The sequence below is a fragment of the Marmota marmota genome, unplaced genomic scaffold, assembly GCF_001458135.2.
Source record: "Marmota marmota marmota unplaced genomic scaffold, marMar, whole genome shotgun sequence".
Taxonomy (NCBI): Eukaryota; Metazoa; Chordata; class Mammalia; order Rodentia; family Sciuridae; genus Marmota; species Marmota marmota.
This window is the reverse complement of record NW_026000174.1, coordinates 6,381,102-6,403,443: the sequence shown is the minus strand read 5'-3', so window position 1 is coordinate 6,403,443 and position 22,342 is coordinate 6,381,102. Positions and strand designations below refer to the sequence as shown.

At 36.1% G+C, this 22,342-nt stretch overlaps 1 pseudogene; it reads right to left on the bottom strand.

Annotated features, from left to right (window-relative positions):
- Window positions 1–16,047: 16,047 nt before the first annotated feature.
- LOC107156704 lies at window positions 16,048–16,764 on the bottom strand (annotated as a pseudogene).
- Between the last annotated feature and the right edge of the window lie 5,578 nt (window positions 16,765–22,342).

The following is a 22,342-nucleotide window of genomic DNA, read 5'->3' as shown; positions in this document are numbered from 1 at the left end:
ATTATACAAGTGTTTTATATATATATATATATATGCCTTTTTTCTTCTTTTATTTTTCTTTTCCCCTCCAATTTTTACTATTTTAACATCCTTTATTTTTCTAAATTCATTTGTGTGTTTGTTTTATGTACTCTACTGTCTTCCCACGTACTTGCCTACCCAAAATTACTTCTTGTCTAATCTCTTGCTACTAACACTCTCTTAAGATTTCTCTTTCACACTTCCTAAGATATATTAACTCTATATCATCATATCCTACCTCCTCAGCATGTTATTCTCTGTCTCACCTTTCATTGTCCACCGCCAGAAACTGTCAACTCTTTTACAAACCTACTGATTATATTATAGATAATAATTGAATCCAACATTTCTGTACATTGTGACCAAACTGTACACGTCTTAATAATAATAAATTGTTAATAGGTAGTATATTGTTGATATTGGTATCTGTAAACATTGTCCTTCCTCACAAAGGAGAGGTTTTGGAACCTCACAGGAGCACTACAAACATATGGGGTAAAAACAATAACACCCCAGACCCATAGAGCAAGAAGGGAAGATACACCAGCAACATGAAAAGACAAGGGAAGAAAGTGCCCCCCCCCCAAAATCAAGATAACACATTATTAGAATCCATGGCAACCACACCAGCAAAAATTAAAGAGAAGGAGTTCAGGATACATATGATTAAAATGTTCTATGCACTGAAGGAAAAATATAAAAGAGCAAATACAAGCAGCAAAAGATAATTTCAACAAGGAGCTACATAAACAAATACAGGAAGCAAAAGATCACCTCAACAGGGTGATAGAGGTTCTAAAAAAAAAAAAAAACAGAAATCCTTGAAATGAAAGAAACAATAATCCAACACCTGGACACTAAACAATATGCTACTGAATGAACAGTGGGTTGCAAAATTCATCAAGAAGGAGATTAAAAAATTTAGAGGTAAATGAGAACATAAACACAATATGTTCTCAATATCAAAATCTCTGGGACACTATGAAGGAAGTAATAAGAGAAAAGTTCGTTGTACAGAGTTTATTCATTAAAAGAATAAAAAGTCAACAAATAAATGACCTCACACTACATCTCAAAGTTCTAGGAAAAGAAGAACAAATAAACACCAAAAGCAATAAAAGGCAAAAAATAATTAAAATTAGAGCTGAAATCATTGAAATCAAAACAAAAGAAAGAATTGAAAAAATAAATAAAATTCACAGACCCTTAGCTATGCTAACAAAGAGGAGAGAAAACTCAAATTACTAACATATGTGATGAAAAAAGGTAATATCACAACAGACGCTACAGAAATACAGAGGATAATTAGAAATTGTTTTGAAAACTTTTACTCCAATAAAATAGAAGATATTGAAGGCATTGACAAATTTCTTAAGTTATATGATTTTCTCAAATTGAATCAGGATGATATACACAAATTAACCAGACCAATATCAAGCCGTCAGAAGCCTACCAACCAAGAAAAGCCCAGGACCAGAGAGATAAACAGCCAAGTTCTATAAGACCTTTAAAGAAGAACTAATACCAATACTCTTCAATTTATTTCAGAAAATAGGAAAAGAGGGAGCACTTCCAAACTCATTCTATGAAGCCAATATCACCCTGATCCCAAAACCAGGCAAAGACACATCAAAGAAAGAAAACTTCAGATCAATATCTTTAATGAACATAGATGCAAAAATTCTCAATAAAATTCTGGCAAATTGAATACAAAAACATATCAAAAATATTGTGCACCAAAATCAAGTGGGATTCATCCCAATGATAAAAGTTTGGTTTAACATACAGAAATCAACTAATGTAATTCATCACATAAATAGACTCAAAAATAAGAATCATCTGATCATCTCAAAGACGCAGAAAAGGCATTTGACAAAATACAGCACCCCTTCATGTTCAAAATACTAGAAAAATTAGGGATAACAGGAACCTATTTTAACATCATAAAGGCTATCTATGCTAAGCCCCAGGACAACATCATTCAAAATGGAGAAAAATTGAATGCATTCCCTCTAAAAACTGGATGACAGGGATGCCCTGTTTCACCACTTCTATTTAACATAGTTTTTGAAACACTGACCAGAGCAATTAGACAGATGAAAGAAATTAAAGGGCTACACATAAGAAAAGAAGAACTTAAATTAGCACTATTTGCTGACAGTATGATTCTATACCTAGAAGACCCAAAAAGTTCCACCAGAAAACTTCTAAACTTAGTAAATGAATTCAGCAAAGTATCAGGATATAAAATCAACACCCATAAATCAAAGGCATTTCTGTATATCAGTGACAAATCCTCAGAAAGGGAAATGAGGAAAACTACCTCATTTATAATAGCCTCAAAAAATAAAATAAAATACTTACGAATCAACAAAAGAGGTGAAAGATCTATACAATGAAAACTACAGAAGCCTAAAGAAAGAAACCAAAGAAGAGCTTAGAAGATGGAAAGATCTACCTTGTTCTTCAATAGGCAGAATTAATATTATCAAAATGACCATACTACCAAAAAACACTGTATAAATTTAATGCAATTCTGATCAAAATCCCAATGGCATTCCTCATAGAAATAGAAAAAGCAATCATGAAATTCATTTCGAAAAATAAGAAACCAAGAATAGCTAGAGAAATCCTTAGGAGGAAGAGTGAAGCAAGTAGTATCACTACAGCAGATCTTAAACTATACTGCAAAGCAACAGTAACAAAATAGCATGGTATTGGCACCAAAACAGGCTGATAGACCAATGGTACTGAATAGAGGACACAGAGACTAACCCACAAAATTATAATTATCTTATATTAGACAAAGGTGCCAGAAACATGCGTTGGAGAAAAGATAGCCTCTTTAACAAATGGTGCTGGAAAAACTGGAAATACATATGCAATAAAATGAAATTAAACCCCTATCTATCACCATGCACAAAACTCAACTCAAAGTGGATCAAGGACCTAGGAATAAAACCAAAGACCCTGCATCTAATAGATAAAAAGTAGGCCCTAATCTCCATCATGTGGGAATAGGCCCCAACTTCCTTAATAAGACACCTATAGTGCAAGAATTAAAATCAAAACTTAATAAATGGGATGGATTCAAACTAAAAAGCTTTTTCAAAGCAAGAGAAACAATCTGTGAGGTGAACAGAGAGACAACATCCTGGGAGCAAATTTTTACCCCTCACACATCAAATAGAGCACTAATCTCTAGGGTATATAAAGAACTCAAAAATCTAAACACCAAAAAAAAGAAAGACAAATAACCCAATGTCAATAAATGGGCCAAATACCTGAACAGACAATTCTAAGAAAAGGATATACAATCAATCAACAAATATATGAAAAAATGTACATCATCTCTAGCAATTAGAGAAATGCAAATCAAAACTACTTTAAGTTTTCATCTCACTCCAATCAGAACGACAGTTATTATAAAGACAAACAACAATATGTGTTGGCGAGGATGTGGGGGAAACGGTACACTCATACATTGCTGGTGGGATTGCAAATTAGTGCAGCCAATATGGAAAGCAGTATAGAGATTCCTTGGAAGACTTGTAATGGAACCACCATTTGACCCAGCTATCCCTCTCCTTGGTCTATTCCCAAAGGACTTAAAAACAGCATACTACAGGGACACAGCCACAACACTGTTTATAACAGCACAATTCACAATAGCTAAACTGTGGAACCAACCTAGATGGCCTTCAGTGAATGAGTGGATAAAGAAAATGTGGCGTACAAACACAATGGAATATTACTTAGCAATAAAAGAGAATAAAATTATGGCATTTGCAGGTAAATGGATGGAGCTGAAGAAGATAATGCTAAGTGAAGTTAGCCAATCCCAAAAACACAAATGCTGAATGTTTTCTCTGATATAAGGAGACTGACTTATAGTGGGGTAGGGATGGGAAGCATGGGAGGAATAGACAAACTCTAGATAGGGCAGAGGGATGGGAAGGAAAGGGAGGGGGCATGGGGTTAGAAATTATGGTGGAATGTTATGAACATTATTATCCAAAGTACATGTATGAAGACATTAATTGATGTAAATATACATTATATACAACCAGAGATATGAAAAAATGTGCTCTGTATGTGTAATATGAATTGTAATTCATTCCACTGTCATATATAAAAATCAATTAAAAAAACATGTATGACACCAAAATTTGAGAATAAGTAAAATTATCAGAGAACATAATAGGTTTTTTTGTATTCTTATTGCTGTATAGATAGATAGTAAGTCTAATGACAGTTTAGAAGGGATTATTTGATTGATATACTAGAAGTTTGACATGCATGTTTCCAACTTTATACCATCATTTTAGTGAAAATAATGTAATGTTCAAATGAAAAAAAAAAGAAAGAAACAAAGAAAACCTGTTTCCATTTGACTATATCATGTCCTACTCTTGGGACCTTGAGAAAATAAATTATGCTATCCAAATTATATCCAAAATAGAAACTGTACCTATGACAGAGAATCAAGGATTAAATGAAATAATAAATATAGTTTCTGGAACATATACGGTATTTTTTAAAAGGTTACATATTTTCAATATTATTATCTTCTAAAAATCTGCCTTTCCTGGTTTAAAATTTGCTTTGTTCTCATAAAAAGTGTAGAAATTAATTTTTCTTTGGCTTATTTAATAAACCATCTTTATTGAAGTTATAAAATTAAATTTAATCCAGATTCATATGGAAAGTACTCAGTATTTAGTATGCAAGAAAGAGAGCTAAGCACATTGAAAGGCAAGAGTGGTAAAAAGCTAACATTAACTAAAACTTGTGAAACGCTTAGGAAGTCTTGAATTGTAGCCAAGCACAGTTCAGCCCTAGTTCTTCATTACCCTGTGACCTCTATATCAAGAACCAAGCTGAATGAATTGGATCACAGAAGTTTCCATGACATAAAGAAAATATCCCTTTTACTGATTTATTCAGCTTGGTTCTTGATACTGAAAATGTCTAACCTTTCTTTGGGACTAAAAGAAACTCTTCTGAGGTTCTGGCTTGCTCTCTTCTTGGCTCCATCCAGCCCAAAAGAAAACAAAATGATTGATCCTCAAAATGGCTGAGCCACCAGAGCCTGAGGATAGACTGTGAGTAGAGAAGGAATCTAGATATTTCCAAATAAAAGAAGACAAAAAAAGCAGATACTATGTCAAAACCCCAAATCTCAGGGACAGGAGATTCAAGTTGTGCTCTGCTGTCCATTTGGAACTTGAGGCCAGCAGTGAGAGGCAAAGGCACAGTAGTCCTTTAGCAGCCTGGGTGACAATCATCACACCTTCAGTTTAAGTCTGGGAGAGCCTGACTTGGCATTTCCAGAGACAATGGTTCTCCCCTTGGGCCATGGGACACACTATGACAGGAGTAATGCCACATATAGATGAAGGCTACCGGAAGGACTGACTACACAGATTAATCAGGACCACCCTCAGCACACTGAAAAGAGGATAGAGTTAATGGGGAAGGGGCAGGAGACCCACCAGAGCCTGAAGATAGACTGTGAGTTTACCTGACATAAACTTTGGGCTCTATACCAATGTCAGGCAAAAATAGCATTGCCATGGAGACGAGGATAGCCAGAGGGCTCCCCTGTGGTACTGCCATAGGTAGCTTCAGCCCCATTTCACACGTAGAGAAGAGCAGGGAGGAGAGGGATTTAATAGAGGAGCATTATCCAAAGAGATTGCCCCATCCAGAAGCTATCTTCTAAACCAGAGAGGCCCAGTTAAATTCCAGTAATTTCCCGTAATTAGAAATTCTGAGAGGGCTGGGGATGTGGCTCAAGTGGTAGCGTGCTGGCCTGGCATGCATGCAGCCCGGGTTCGATCCTCAGCACCACATACAAACAAAGATGTTGTGTCCACCAAGAACTAAAAAATAAATATTAAAAAAATTCTCTCTCTCTCTCTCTCTCTCTCTCTCTCAAAAAAAAAAAAAAAGAAAAGAAAAAGAAAGAAATTCTGAGACCCTTCTGTCATCCCTCTTTCCAACATTTCAATGTCAAGGGGCTTTTGAAAAATAATAAATTAGCAATGAACAATAAAATCACCTATTTTTTGAGAATAAAATATTGACCTCAGAATATATGCAATACATTATCTCTTCTTTGCAATGGGTCTGTGAGCGGCATACTATTACTATCCACTTTGCAGTTGAGGAAACTGAAGTATAATGAAGTTAAGCTTCCCAAAGTCAACAGCCAGAACTCCAGCATACATCTGACAAATGCTAAAGCTATTTTTGAACTGCTCAGACTAAATTAAATTTGAATTGTGAAAGGTATCGCATGTCACTCTGAACTCTAGGCTTCACTTTAGAGAAATGGCAATAAATAAAAGGTTTTCTACAGGAAAGAAGATTATTATATGTGAAGTTTAGAAGAATCACTGTCATGGTGATGTACGGAAGAGACCGAATGAGTAGCAAATGATACATGGAGTCCAGATAAAAGGTTTGCAAGAGGTAGAATGAAGATTAAAATTCAAGCCTATTTGATGTAAAAATCAATGAGTTTTCCTCTAGGTCAATCTGTCTCCTAAGTATAACCTCCAAATTTGGAGACAGAATGAAGGCAATTTGATGTCTACCATCTCTTGAGTTATGGGAGAAGTGTTAGTATGGAAAAAAATATGAAAATTGGATGGGTCCATGTGCTTCCTAAATATGAACATCCTTTTAAATAAATAGGATTCCATAAAATTCCAAGACATAATTTTCTAAAATTCTTGATCCTGAAAAACAGCATTTTCATCATTATTACAATATATGTTTCAATTAATATTTCCTGGCATAATGCAGCTCTGGCATTTCCTCAATTACTTTTAATCTTTAAAACACCAAAGTCCTATTAAAAGTCCTCATGAATTTAAAAAATTTATAAAATTCTTATGATCCCGTTGGAAAGGTAGAAAAATATTTTTAACAACAGGTGACCTAATTCCAGATATGTCAGGCAAAATGAATATTAATAGTTATTAACGGAGCGAAGACAGACACATCTAGAATTATAAACAGGAAAACAAAGAACAGTGATGCAATAATCATTTGGTTCAATTCATTCCAGTTGAATAAACCAATGTTGAACACTCTTTATGCACAACATTTTGCTAGGAATGGGATTACAAGAAGACTTGACATAAAGTTTCTGTCCATTATAATTCAGAAATCTGTGTTACTACAGAAAAGAACATGGTTTTTACATCCATATTAGCCTGGCTTTGGATCTGGGCTCTGCTTTGCAGTGGTGCATGTCCTGTGTCAGATCACTCAAACACTCCAAGCCACACTTCTTCCCCTGTAAAGCAGCCAAAGTAATACACTGTACCTAACCTGAAAGGTTGCTCTGAAAATTTGTATCAATGTACATAAATCAATAAATATTAACCACAGCCTTAACATATTAGACTCATTTAGAAACATCTAAAAAATAATTCTCTAATGGGAAAGTTATAGAGCAGCAGAGTCATGCTGCTTTTATTCTAAGAGCTTCAAGTGGATTTTTAAGCTAGGCATTTTTAAAAGAAGACAGTAGGCAGAAATGAAAAAAAAAATCTTCCAGTCTTATAGTAAATATTAGATAGCAGCTAGTCCAACTAGGAAAAGAAACTAGCCACTTATCAAACCAACTACATTCTCAAATGTTGTATTATTTAATCCTAACCATAACTCTTTTTGTGTTTTTTTTTTATTTTACAGACAAGAATTCTCGTGAAGATCAGATCATCTCTAAGATCATATAACTAATAGAACTGAAATCAAATGTTCTTTGTACCCTGTGCTTTGCATCCCTTTTCACCCTCAGAAACCTTCTGGAGATGCCTAAATAAAGGATCTTGAAGAAGGTGCTCTGGGAGCATTTGCTAATTTGAGTGGAATTGAAGGACCAGGCTGGATGTCATGGGAGTACAGAGAAGTCAGCAGGGTATAGAGGGCTTTGGGATAAGGAGGGCAGTGAGTTGTAAGGAAACTGGATGGGTATGAATGGGACCTGCCTGCCTCCAAGCTGTTTCTAGACTAAGTGGATGCTTCTTTAAATCCTCTTTCAAAAGCAGAAAAGAGAGTAAGTTTGTTTTTTGTTTGTTTTGTTTTAATATACAAGCCTAGTTTCTCCAAGTGTTTCCAAGATGCCACTTCTGAAGCCTCCCACCATCCAGATCTGTCTCTGAACATCTTCCTTCAAAAATATCCTATATTCTTAAAATCATAATTCCCAGAAATTGATGCAATGATTTAAGTTGTGGTCAAAATGTAAAATGAGCTAAAAGCAATATCCCCTCCTTCACTCTGAGCTTCAAAATTAATGTAGCCTAAGATGATGTAGGCATTTTGCTTTGTTTTTAGTAGTCATACATATTCACTGACCCATTGGGGTTCACATGTTTTATTTAAGAAACCTGATTTTAATTGACAAAAATTCTGTGGTCCTGATGGTTTCCAAAATCTTTAAGAGATACCCAATAAGGAGACTTTATATTTCAGACTGTGACCAGGGTTAAAGAGGTTTCAGAATCGCATCATTGTTTCCTAAACAGAAATGACAGCTAAAACGTTTTCTTTTCAATGATTCATAAGGAATTGAAGAACAAATCCATTCTCAGTGTAGCTGCTATTTTCTTCATTTGTTTTCATATGTTTGCTTCACACATTGAACAGAACTTTAAGAGGCAAGTTCTCAAGGAAAGAAAACTGACTAAAATGGACAGATATCCCAAGAAATACTCATATTGGGATTATAATTTTTTAAAAATGAATTAATCATACTGGATCCACATTGCTAACTTTGTATTTCTGAATTGAGGTTTTGTGAGAAGATTGTGTCAAGATTTATTTAAAAGGCCTTGAAATGTTAGAAATATCCAATCGGCAGGGACTGTGGCTCCTCTTAGGGTTCTGCCTTAGTAATAGTGAAGAAGATATTTTTTGTCTCTTACTAGGGTTTCTATAAAAATGCACCAGGAACCTGCATTTCACAGAAAATCAACTTCATGATCTATAAGGACAAGAACAAAGAAAAGGTAGAAATGGGCATATAATACAATTAATTGTAAATCCTCAATAGTAGGAAAGGCTATGAATAAATAGGGGGTGAATTAGATTACTAAATTAAAGAAAAGCAGTTAGAACCAAAAATGCCATTTCCCCCATTATATTCAGAATTAAAATAAATATAAGAAACATTCTTTAATCAGAACAATAGTGCACTAATTTTTTGTCAAGCCCAATTTTCAAGAATTGAACGTTTATGTAGCACCTACTCATGTCCAGGAAATAGCAAAGTATTGGGAGTATCAGGAAAAATGAAGCCAGTTTCCTGACCTCTAGTAACTCTTAATTGAGAGTGACATAAATTAACAAAGTATGATACATATAAAAAGCAATGGCAAAGGAAGAGGGGATTGCTCAATGGTAGAGCATATGCTTAGCATGCATGAGATCCCAGGTTCGGTGACCCCAAAAGAAAACAAATACACTGGCAGGCAAATAAGCCCAGTACTCTGAGAAGGTTTAAGCAGAGAGAAGAGATCCACAAGTAATACCCAGCTCATCCACACTTTAGACCAGCTTGTTTCTCTTAGTTGGGTCAAACCACATACCTTTTCTAATCCTTTCCTAAAAATCTTTTAAGCTGCACCCTCCGTTACCATATCCCTAAGGTCTTGTGCTCCACAGTACCCAGAGAATTCATTCTGCACTTGCTAAGCATTTTTGCATGGGCTGCTTCCCAAGCAAGACAGCCAAAAGCTGCAGCACAAGCTCCAAAGAAACTCTGCAGCTCTTGAATTATTCAGGACACTATTAAAATGAGACTCATGACTCACAAGGCAAATTAATTTTAATTTTTAAACAGGCAACATTTTAAACTGTTCATTTACTTGAAATGTATCCATCCTGGCATTTTTATCATCAGAAGAGTAAGTAAAGCTCACAGTGGAAAGAGAAAAATGAGCTGGCATGTTCCTAAACTGGCCCACTCTAATGTCCAGGAAGAGGTCCTGCAGAATGAGTAAAATCACATGGCCTATTCTAGGAGAGTATGGATCTTAAAATTCCAGCTCAAGTCTTAGAAGTTCATGGCTGGAAAAATCCACTCTCCCTCTGCTTTTGTTATAGTGGCATGTGGTCAGGAAGCTGAAATCTAGCATCCTCAGCCAGAGTGCTTCCATTCTATAGACTATTTCTATACAAAAGCAAGAGGAAAGTGAACCCAGTGGCCTGAGCACTAAGCATAATCCTCAGAACCACAATCCTCAGAACCAGCACAGGGAATGTGGTATTGCTGCCCTTTGTGTTCTGGCCCATGTAACCCACAGTTGCTCAAATAAGCTTTACTGTGCTGAACTGAATGTCACACAGAAAACCCTTTCCAAACAGGGAGTTTCTTTTGTTTTTTTTCCTTTTCCCTTAGACTATTTCTGCCCTCCACGGCTAGGGATTGAAATGCCCTAGAAATGACCAGTGGCCCCATGAACAAAATAAAACCACCACTGCTGCCTAAACTTTGCTTTGGAAATGACTCCAAATTCCAAATTCCAACTTTCATCATTCAGAACTTGTATCAGGATGGCTTCCAGGTGCAAGCTGAAAATGAGAATGCCAAGGTGGAGTCAGGCTAGATTGACACCAGGCCTTCTCCCTCCAAACCAGGGCTTCAACTACTACACTCCACGGTAGAATCTGAAAGTCCCTCAGATGTTCATGTGACTTCCCTTCCCTTGGTTGGCCTTCCTAATTGCTGAAAATCACAGAAAAAAGAAAGGAAGGAAGGAAGGAAGGAAGGAAGGAAGGAAGGAAGGAAGGAAGGAAGGAAAGAGAAAAAGAAGAAAGAGTATTTTTAAGACCCCTCATTGTGGCCTCACCATTCCAATGTCAACTTATATATGTTATAACATGATTTAATTTTTTCAATAAATTTATTAGAAAAATTTGTATATCTATTTCATATCTGACAAAAAGTGAGGCTGAACAGATTTATTAGCAAACTCAAAATGACACAGAAAACCCATGGTGCTGCTCAGATTTTAATCCATGCCTGTTCGACTTTAAAGTTCTTGTGCTATGTACTGAGAAGAATTGGGGCAGATTGGGGTAACTTTGAATGAGGAAAGGAATCATCTGCTCCACAGCTGTAGTGTGCTTCTCAGCCTGTGTGACGGCCTCTTCTGACCCTCATGTTCCTCACCCCTGTATGAATGAATTACAGATCTCAGTTCCTACCCATCTGTCTGATCACAAGTTCTCATACTCACCAGGGACTTCCCCATGTTACCACAAGGCTGATGGATATTCCAAGCATTTTGGAAAGAGCCCCAAGGGTCAGAAAGATAACTCTGTTCCATTCTATTCTGACACTCTTAGCTATGTCTCCTTTCCAAAACCCTGGCACTGCCTGAAGTCCAGTCTATCACCTCTCTTTTTTAACATTTTCCAAGTTGGTCTCTCAGCCTCCTGACTTTCCTGCTTTCAATCCATACTCCACACTGACTTTGAAGATATGGCTCCAAAATGTAAATTTGCACATTATTAAGCTCCTCACCTAGTAAGTAGAGTGTTACATTCCTCCATATTCTGCCCTCTGACTCCATCCTTATTCTTGGCAGCTCTTTGCATCCCACCTCCAAACATACCTCAAATACTTCAATTTCCCATAATGCAGATACTGAAGTTTTCCAAATATGGCAATATATACGTGCATAGGCATGCGCATGTGCGCACACACACACACAGACACACACACACCTCCAATTAGTTAACCCCTAACCATTTTTCAAAACCTAAAGTGAGTACATTTCTTTCATGAGGCCTCCTGTGGCTTTTGTAGAATAGTTTATCACTCATCTTTGGAATCCTACTAGGGTTTTTTTTTTTTTAATGATACTTAAATTATAAAGCCTATCCCATATCAATCTTCCAACTTTTCATATTATACTCTGTGTTTCTTTAGGAAAGAGAGACCATATGCAATTCATCTTTGAGTCCCAGTTTGCATATACAAAATATTTGGCAAACTCAGTTGAAAATAAATAGTTTAATAATTAATCTATCAAGTAATAAAATCAGGGTGGCTTGAACTTTACCCTCCATTCTCTCAGTAGTTTTTTCTGTTATGAGTCAATCCATCTTTTGAATATTATTTTCACACCTCATCTAAACTGTTTCCTGTTTGGAGAAACAACCAGCTAATACTCATCTCAACCATGTGCCATTACAGTTCATATAAATTAATAAATGGCTATTCTGATTTCTACAACAATCATCTAAGAATGTGGCTAGTTTAAGTTAGTCCTTGTGGGGCTGATTTCCTCTATTTACATTGGGAAAACTGATTTTCAAATTGAATCAGAATAATTACAGAACAAGATTTTAGGTCTATGTTAAAGCAGCCAGTTAACTTTTATCTTTATGGAACTGCTCTTTAATTGAAGTTTAAATTGTTGCAAGACCTTAATCACTGAATATTAAAATGTTTAATTGTACAATAAAGGATTGAATTAGATCCTGAGTCACAAATTCAAATGCAAGCTGTTAGCATAAAAGAGTGAAATCTACTGGGTGTTAGACCAATGGAGCATGGTGGAGTGTATGGCTATCATACTCAATCATGATTCCTACCTGATCACAATGACCATTAAAGCATAAGACATCAACACCACACAGCCACAGGCCTTGTACATCCATCAGTCACCTGGTGCAGAAGTTATCTCGTTATTCCCTATGCTTTAAGACTGCAATATTATGGCTGCCATTTCCATGACATTTGTTCTTTCTTCTGCTTATTCACTCACTAGTAAGTATTTCAAGCACTAAAGTAGTGCCTACTAAAATTAAAACTTTAGACAAATAAAATTTGACAAAGTTTATTTGAATAAAGAACATTCATGAGTCGAGCACCACTCAGAACCAAAAGATGTTAAAGCAATGCAAACAGTGAGTTTTTTAGACTGAACCTAGAAGAAAGTAGAGAAGCCTCCTGATTTACTACAATGTTTTGAACATGGTGTGATGCGGCATTTGCCTTACTTGTGCATGACATGATCAACTGACTGTGATTGGCTGAAGCACAGCTATTGATCATTGGCTGAAATCTGGATATTTGTTACAAAAAAATATATATACTCCTATGTCAGATTTCTTTTTTCTTTCTTTCTTTCTTTTTTTTTTTTTTGCTTGCCTAGTAAAGTCACACTTTGTTACACAAGAAGTCATGGTACAGAGAAGTCTCAGGCTAATGGCTTATTTAACATGGATAGGAGTGCTGGTATGAATAAACATGACCCTGTCTTCAAAGGACTCCAAGGTCTGGTGGAAGAGATAGACACTTAAATAATTAAAGACAGTAAGTCATGCTCAAGAGGTTTGACAACGAGCTGTGGGAACACAGAAAGATATTGTCCATGCACAGAGCAGTTGCTCTGGGAATGTCAGGAAGACATCACAAAAGAGGTGATATGTGAACTTAGTCTAAACGGATAATAAGAATGTCTCAGACAGAGAATGTTTCAGGGTATTCCAGAAAGATGAACAGCATGGGCAAAGGTGCTAAATAGTGAAAGATCTCAGAGTAGAGGGGGAACGAACGGTATAAGCAGTTATCTTCTTAGTTAAAGCTGTAGGAGGTGAAGTAATGCAAAGGAAAGGGGCAGTACTTCTGGGTTCCACTGAAGCTTGTCCCAGACACTTAAAAGTCAGTAATCCTCATCATAAGCACCAAGCCACTCACCATCTGTTTTGTAGGTTTTCCAGGCAAAGAAAAAGTGAGCAAGACATCTCTCATTCTAATACACCCTATTCATGCAGTCAGTTTATTTTCTTGTGGGGAACTGCTCGTTCTAGTAAACAAAAACCTCCTCCTCTAAGACCCACTATCCAGAAGGACTTTCCACTGAAAAGCAATTTGATTCATGTTCATTCTTTCTACTGATGGCTGGACACTAAATATTTAGCTTATCATATTCCTTAATTGCCTATAAACACTAAAGTAAAGGTTGTTCAACTCCTTATTAATTTTTTATATAGCTTTCTATACCCTTGAGTTGAAGCTCGCAAGTAGGTAGCAAAATAAAAATAAACAAAAATAATAAAAGCCGCTGCTTGCATATAGCACTAATCATGCTCTGGATATAATTCCAACTGCCTCACAAACATTAATTCACATAACCTTCCTGGTAGTCCAGTGAGGCAAGCCCTATTGTTGTCTTATTTTACAGATGAAGAAGCTGAGGCTCAAGAGCTTGCTGTTAAGTATTGAAACTAACTCAGCAAGAGATACCAGACTTTGCTCTTAAGCACTATGATATACTTACTACCTCATGATTCAATAAATAGAATTCTGTCATTCTGTGTGCTCAATGCTTTGGATAACTTGTGTCATTTAATCTTCATGACAGCCTATGTTATGAATTAAAAGCTGAGGCTTGGAGAGGATAATTTACCCCATGTTGCACAACTGTTCAGTGAAAGAAGTTGAATTAGACTTCAGATCTATCTGACTTAAAAATTTATGCCACAGTGTCTGAATCTGTAAGTGCTAGGGATTTACCCAGAAGGAAGAGAACTAGTTAACAAGGCAGAAGGCCTAACTTCCCTGATGACATTACTTGAATTTTAATGCCCATATCTTATACATTTGAAAATACCTGAAACTGAGACTCTTTATTAAGACTCTTTATTAAGAGTGAGTTTTGCCTGTATCCATGGATTTCAAGCAGGGCTCTTTGAAGGCCCAGAGATTTCTGCAATGGGAAGAAGTTCAAATCTTCTACATAATTCCTTAAAACAATCAGCTTTTTTTGCAGTGACAAAGCACATAGATCTCAAGGATTTGCAACAACAAAGCTTTATATCTCATTCACCTTACATGTGGTCTGCACCATGCCATTGCCAGAAGCAGCATCTCCTCCACAATCAGTAATTTGATAGCTTACTAATCAATCACAACCCCCTACTCTGCTAGCTTATTTGCTCTACTACCTCTATATTCAACCTCAATGGAATCATCGATGCAATGACCCTTCCACTTTCTCTCTAACCAGCAGCCTTCTACCATGAAGACCCCAACCCAGATTCATAGCCCATGGTATTACCAAAGCTCATAGTAATATCCCTAACTCTCCAGCTTCAGTGACCCTTAACTGTGTTCATCCCAACCCTGAATACAGTTAACTATCTGCCTTCTCACCTCATTCATCCAGCTGAATTTGTTAAAGATCATCACTAACTGAGAAAATTGCTTTCATCATATATTCATGAACACTACCACCAAACAACATTACTTCACAATGTTACTTCATTCTTTCAAGAAACTCAGCTTCCTACTATACAAAAATCCTACAGTTTCTCAAAGATCTCATACTTCACCCTTTTTTATAGTAATTGGCCTTGTATTTTATTTTATTTGTTTTAATATTATTTATTAGCACAGTAACAAATGCAGACATAAGAAGTCTACAACATACAACCAATCCACTGAGTGACTCCTATTTCACACCCTAACAGCTTAAGGTATTTCACTACAGGTTTTCACAAGTCCTGATTTAAACATTTTAAGTGGATTTACATATAAAATAAAATACATTAACTACTGATCTCCTACATGGTGTCTTATATATATGAGATGACAATGTCTAAAAACTGTTAAATAACAATGTTCCCTTTCAGGAAGGGGAAAAAATTCCAGATTTTTTAAAAACAAAAAGTATGTAGTCTTAGGACTTTTACATAAATGACCATATGTGCAACCTATACAAAATTAAGCTGTTTCAAAATTAGACTATAAGTAATTGAACCCAAATGTCTAAATGTACATTCTTTTCCGTACCACATTTCAGCTAATATTGCAAAACTATTGACAGTTTTAAAAGTTGCTGTTATCAATTTTGTCTTCTGTAGCAAGATACCTTAAGTTACAACAAAATCTTAGGAAATAAGACTAAATAATAATATCTGTTATAGAAATACCCTACCCTTTACCAGCTCCCACCCTCCCCCACCCCATGAAAATCATAAGCAGCTCTCTTCTGTGACAGACAAATAATGTAAGAATTTTGAAAACCCAATTTATGTAGCGTATCTCTTGGTCCACTGTCTGGCCATTCTGTCATGTTCTGCTCTGTTGGTCATATACTGAGTGGCAATACTTCCCACCAAGGGATCAGCAGGATTACAGTCTGTAAGAAGTGAGCAGGTAGAAAGGAGAACTGTAGGAATGGTTAGTGCTGGACTCCAATTATCTTTCAATATATCCAAGCAAATAACTTCTTGACTATTAATATTACAGGGATAGATTCTTGTTCAAAATGTAACCTTTGGAGGCTTGAAGGGATATTCTGATGTAAAAGTGATATCGAGGAAAAATACACCACCATCGTACACAGATCCTGGAGGCCCTAGAATGGTTGATCTCCATTCACAGATGTTATCACCTTTGGGACCAGCACTGCAGTTAGGTGGAGGGTCTAAAGTGATGTCTGCCAGTTCCTTCTGAATCCCCTTGGCGCTGGTGGAAAGGAGCTTGGAGTTTTTGCTCATGCTGACTCGACTCTCCTTCTTCTGGGGGGGTGTTTGTTTCTTTCTCAGTTTGCTGGTTGGAAGACAAAGTTGAGGAGGAGGAGCTGGCGCTGGCCCTCAAATCATCATCCAACAGAGCGAATCCCCTACCCCACTCCGCAAACCACCCTCTCTTTGTGTCTGGCTCCTCAGTGCTGCTGCAGCTGCAGCTGCGGCTGGGCCTGGCCACTCAAGCGCAGCAACAGAAACTATTAAGCAGGCAATGGCTTCTGTATTTTATTTTAAAGAGAGAGAGAGAGAGAGAGAAGAAACCACTTGAGTAGCTCCCATTCCTTCCCTTCATCAAACATACAAATCTATAGCCATTTGGCTTCCCCTCTTGTTATAACCACGAAGCATGAATTCTGCTAACAATGGTCTTCACATTTGGATTCTACTCTCTCTTGTCCTCATTCTCTCCTACTCTCTCTTGCATCTTTTCTCTCCTCCTCTAGTGGGTTTTTTCTACATCATCATTTATATGTTATCATATCTCCTGGGTTTTTTTTAAGAAAACTTTCTTTGTTCTCATATTACCCTCCTCTAGCTATTGCCTTCATTTTTCTTCACAGTAAAACTTGCCAAAAAGTTAAAAATAATGTCTACCTTATCTAAAAGGACATGACCAACAAATATTAACCACCTTTCACCAGATTGTATCTATTCCAAATGTTCAATAAATAATTGCAAGAACAGGAATAAATTAATAATCGCTACTGACACCGAAATTTCCTTATAGATACCAGCACAGCACTTAGCAGTATAAGGAGAGTCTCTCTTTTTCCCATATGAGGATGCTATGAAATTGGTACTTATTTTATTCCAATTTTTTAAATTGTGTATTTGAAGCTTTAAAAGTTAAATTTGCCCAAGGTCACACAATTAATAGAAGACATGACTTGGACTTTCTTATGTCTAGCTCCATAGTAAAAGATTAAATTCCCTGGAACTCACCCCATCTTCTATTGCTTTAGCACCCTCTACATACCTCTAACTCACAAGAAAAGAGCTTTTACAAGAGGTAAAGGAATACCAGGAAGCATTTCTGTGAAGCTGGATGATCCTGGCACAACTTCTGATTCCTCAGGATATCAAATCATGGGCAGATCCACTAGGAAAATTCCAAGGGAAAAAATATTTTTATGGGGAAAACTAGATTTAACTCACAGTAAAAAAAATGGAGAAAATCTTATGTGGAGGGTTAAATAAGGTAAAAGAGGCTCTAATGAGAAGAATATAGTTTAGAAGAGAGGCTAGATCTGAGTATGGGTTAGGAAGAAAAGAAGGTGAACAGATGGTTACCTTTTCATGGCTGAATGGATGCACCTTTTGGAAGAGGATAAATTGTGGGAATCATTGACATAAATTCTTAAGAGGACATGAGATAATGTGACCCAGGACGATGAGCCCACTGTGACCTTAGTGTAGGTATTTAAATTGCTCCTATGAATTCATTTAGGGAAAGCACCCAGCACAGTGCCCAGTATCTAGTCAGAGACAAACTGTGGCTATTACTATTATTATTCAGGATTCATCACATAGTAGTTATTGAATAAATGGAAACTGCCTTTTTATAGTAAATTTTTAGAATTGTGTATTAGCAGAATCCCCCATGTATCAGAGATGAGTGGAAATGGCTAACATTTTTTTTCATTCTTACATATTTTTATTTTACTTATTTACAACGCCAGGATATACCCTGACATTATCACAAAACCGTGGAACCGAACCCGCTCCAATTTAGTCCCCAGAACTTCCCCCTACTCCTGTCCCCAGCTCCCCTCCCTCCACTCCACCAATCCCTCTTCAATTTACTTTTTAAAAAAAAAAAAAAAAACAATGTCTCTTAGGTATACCCAGTGCTGGGACTCACCATGCCACATCCATGCATCCACACATGAAAGTTTAGTCAGACGTAGAATGAAATGGACATAATTTTCCTATGTTTATATATGAATACACCACCAATGTAACTCCACATCATGTTTAAACACAAGAATGGGATTCTAATTAGAATAAGTTATACTCCATGTATATATGTCAAAATATACTCTACTGTCATGTATATCTAAAAAGAACAAATAAAAAAGAAAGCTCAGATTCATTCTACTGTTCTTCCCTTTCTAACCCCTTCTCTATCTTGCTAAATCCTCTTTATCTATTCCACTGATCTTTATTTTGATGAAATTCCTTCTCTTTCTTTTTTCTTTTCTCTCTTTTTTAACTCCCTTCTTTATTTTGAATTGACGTCCATTAGACCTTTGACTTTTGAGTACTGGCTTATTTCATTTAGCCTGATAGTCTCTAGTTCCCTTCATTTACCAGAAAATACCATAAAGTCATTCTTTATGGTTGAATAATACTCCATTGTGTGTGTATATATATATATATATATATATATATATATATATCATATTTTTTATCCTGTCACCTATTGAGGGGAACCTACATTGGCTCCATAGCTTAACTACTGTGAACTGTGCTACTATAAACATTGATGTGGCTGTGTCACTGTAGTATGCTGATTTAAAAATCTGTTGGATACATGTCAAAAAGTGAAGTAAAGCACTTACTCATTTGGTTTTCTCAGAAATTCCTTAGAGAAGATATAAACATTATCCACATTTTCAGGAAAGCTAAATAGTTTATATAAGATCAGGCTGTAAATAGTTGTTACAGGCAGGACCAAACTCATGTTTTTAATCACCATCCCATAATTATCAATAAAGTTATTAGGTATTATGCAATCTGTTTCTCTAGTGCATATAATAAGGTTCAGAAACATTACAAAATGGGGGGGGGGTAGACAGGAAGAAGGAGAGGGAGAGAGGGAGGAAAATCATGCCAACAAAACCTCATTAACTCTAGCTCAACATAAATGGAAGAGAAAATGGATAAGAATCAGAAAACATTCAGCGAATGAGGCAGTGAACCCACTCTCCATATTAAGCCTGACAAGTTGACTGGCAGCATTGGAACATCCTCCAAGATGTTCTAAATCAATGGGGAAATTTCAGGACCAGAGGGAAAGATGAATGTGAAAGAATGCTTCAGAAGTGTTCCCATTAGATAACAAAAAGTCAAGTGGGAAACATGGCAAGTTAAAATACACTGACTGCAAAAACAATAACCATTTGAAGAATGTAGCTTGAATGTTTCAGAGGCCAGAACACTCTTCCACGAAAGAAAGAAAGAAAGAAAGAAAGAAAGAAAGAAAGAAAGAAAGAAAGAAAGAAAGAAAGAAAGAAAGAAAGAAAGAAAGAGAAAATTGAAGAAAGTGTGAAAGACTAAGTACATCTAGCAAAGGCAGGAGAAAAAAATATATCAAAGATGGGGAAGGGTTGCCTAATCCTACTGTGTATCAAACATTTAATTCTATATCTGCTCTTTGAAATATGTTAAATATGCCCATTTGACACAAGAACATTGAAGCTTAGAAAGGCAAAGAAAACTTACCAAGGTCATTCAGCTATTGTGGTGAGTTGCAAGCACAGCTACTAAGGATCAGAACATGAGAAATCTTGACTTATAAACCCATGATCTTTTCATTCCCAGGGATGAAAAAAGAAATAGACAGATATGGAGAGCCTGTTCAAGAGGTTTATCAAGGAGAAGAAAATGGCATGGAGTCTCAAATCTTTTCTTTCCTGCAAGGTGGTATGAGTTCTCATACCTCAGAATTACAATTCCATTTTTTTACATCTCTACTTGCGGGATATTTGGCCTATTGTGGATCAATATCAGGTACTGTGGATACTCCTCAGGTTCCTTGGATCTTTTTCCGTTTTTGTATTTTTCATGGAACTAAACACAAGGTAGATAAGTTAGGGGCTGGGACTGGTAGAAAACACATGAAAATACACACACACACACACACACACATTTCCTTTTCTTATTTAAAGAAGGCCTCACAGAGGAGGAGCAGTTAGAGCTTTCTCACCATAGCTTAACCAACAGGTGTCTACAGGTGCCAGTTTTATTACTCATGCAAGGCAGGGCTCTTCTGTATCTAACAAAGCTTCTTTATGATGCACCACATCTTCTTAGAGTTCATATCACTGTTCTAGAAGAACTTAATCCTCTTAAGGGATATTTAAAGATATCAAGAACATCGTGATTCATTCTCTCTCTCTCTCTCTCTCTCTCTCTCTCTCTCTCTCTCTCTCTCTCTCCCCCCAAAACTTTAGGGACTGTTCTTGCAATATTTCACTCCTGGTACTAAATTCTTTTTCAGATAAAGTTCTGGGTAGAAAATGATAGAAAGTCCAATTCAAATGACTTAAGCAATAAGACAAATTTATTGTTTTATGAAACCATTCATATAAATCCTAAATAAGGTGATTCCAGAGTTGGTTAATTCAGTTACTCAATGTTCTTAAAGACAAGTTTTCCATCCTCAACATATCAGTTTTGATCTCAAGGTAGCTCCTGCTATAATTTAAAGAGGCTGCTGTATTTTTCTAGGTTCCCAAATAAGCACAATAATGCATTCTTTTTAGAAAGAAGGAAAACTTTCCTAGAGTTTTGTCACTGGACTTCTTGCCTTGTCTCAGTGCCCAGGATTGGCTTGCAAGAAATTTGGAAAAATGTAAGTTCAATGAGGGAACGTTGCATCTTGGATTCACTTCAGTAGGCACAGAATTCACAATATCTGTTGTGAATTATATTTAAACAACTATTTAATTTTATAATTTGCAATAATAAGAAAAAACAGTGATAATATAGTATATCTGTTGAGACCTACATTCAAATGGCCCTGGATTATTTTTTGTGCCCTCTTTTGGGATGCCAGGTGAACAAACTTAGAATAATAATAAATCTACATTCATAAAACATTTTTATCATTGCTTCATATAAAGTTGTTTATTCACTTATTTATTAACAATGAAATAGAAATCCATGAACTCATCACTGAAAACAAAATTTAAGACCATAACTATAACCTACATGTAACCTATGGACACTCCCATAACCACTTTTCCCGTCTAACTTCATCCAAGATAATCATCCTAATGAATTATATCGATAGTCCCTTGATTTTCTTTCATTTTTCTAGTTTATCATGTATTTGCATATTCTAAAAACATTTTTACTTTATCATCTTCAACTTCAAAAAAAAATAGAACCACTGATAAGTAATATTTGGGCATTTATTTCAAACTTGATATTGTATTTGCTAATGTTCCCCCACATTTTCACAGGTCATCATAGTCTATTCACTTTGACACTTATGCAATAGTCCACTCTGCAAATGTATTTTCTTATTTCCCTGTTGTTTATCACTTGAGCCATTTCACATGTTTCTACTATTGTAAAAATAGCCATTGTAAACAGCTGGTATCACTCCCACTGTATGCATGTAGGAGTTTCTCTTAGGTATTTACACCTCTATGTGGTTTTGCTGGATCAGGAGGTACATGAATAATCGAACCTGGTAGGGTAAAGAAAACTGTCTTCTGAAGTAGCTGAACCAATTTACATGTCTAATAGCAACTTCTAACAGAATGAGAAGCTCCATAACACCCCCCAGTATATGGTGCTATCATTTCTCTTGTTTCATTTTTTCTATTTGTGCTTTCTTTGTTGATTTTCAGAGTACACCTCCCCCACACACACACACATACATGTGCCTATGCACACATATGTTTGATCCAATCCCTCATATGTTTGATCCAATCCCTTTATTATTTGTCCCTGTATGTGGGTAAGTAACTTAATCTATCTCTTCCTCAATTTTTCACCTAAAAAATAAGGTAAAATACAG